Here is a 1,195-nt window from a genome sequence, read left to right on the forward strand (position 1 = left end):
AAAAAAAAAAATGACAGGGGCAGATAATGTTGATTTGTTAATGTGAATTATTTGAGATCTTGAAGAACTTTATTTTTACAATTACCATGTTGTATATGTAATAATATAAAACAAAATACATAAGATAAGCAATAGATTCACATCTCACAAATATTAAAATGTCATTTAGACATCAGTAAAAGACAATTAAATTTTAATAATTATAATATAATTCACACTATTATGTAGATAACTTGAAGTGACTTGATTTTGACAATTTAAATTATTGAATTCAAAAGAAAGGTTAATTTATTAATTATTAAAAAAAAATCTAATAAGGAAAAATCAATAAGGAAAAGAATCATAATAAATAATTAATCCAATATTTAAATATTGAGAAGATTTCTAATCTTTAACCTTTGACTCATTGAGTAACGACGGGTTTTCCAAACTGATATTCCAAACAATATTTATTCAACACAGATTTAGTCCAAGTATAATATGTTTCCTAGAAAGTTACTGAAGATTAGTTGAGGAAAAAGGGAGAGGCTAGTTTAAAAAATCTCCCAACAATTTTGATTAAATTTGGGAAGATTTGTTGAAACTTGCCCTTTTCCTAAAGGCGCCTCTACACGTTTACCAAACAATGGCAAATTCGCGCATGCGCAAGCGTGTGGATAGGTTATTTGGATTGGCTGGTACAAGTTGGCCTGAATTTGAGGCCGACTCCAGTGTCAATTTCTGGGCACAAATCAAAGGAAATTTGTGCTGCACCCTTACGTTTGTGTTTAGTTTGCATTTGTTTTAGAACTGCCAACAGATAAATATTTGTGCTATCAGTGTTTTAATTAATTAAAGACTTTCTTCAGCCTTCGGATTCAAAATAAACTCTAGTTTAAGATTATATATTTTAAAATTATATTGATTTGGTATACCAAATCCATTGTTTTAAAATTTAATAAATTTTAGCAGTTTTTTTTTTTTATTTAACATATTACAAATATATTATATGTCTAGGAAATTAAATTAACAAGTTTCTGATCTAAATTCTAGAACGAAAGTTATATTTCTAGGATAGGTAGTTTTATTTCTATGAATTTATATCATCTACAACCTCCTTTGCTGATATTTACGATTCCTTTCATTTAGCATATCTTTATCTTCTTCCTTTTTATAATAGGGGTATTCATGATGTTGTGTTAAATGTTATATGTTT

This window comes from Halyomorpha halys, unplaced genomic scaffold (genome assembly GCF_000696795.3).
Source record: "Halyomorpha halys isolate HHAL.00 unplaced genomic scaffold, Hhal_1.1 Scaffold1308.1, whole genome shotgun sequence".
Classification (NCBI taxonomy): Eukaryota; Metazoa; Arthropoda; class Insecta; order Hemiptera; family Pentatomidae; genus Halyomorpha; species Halyomorpha halys.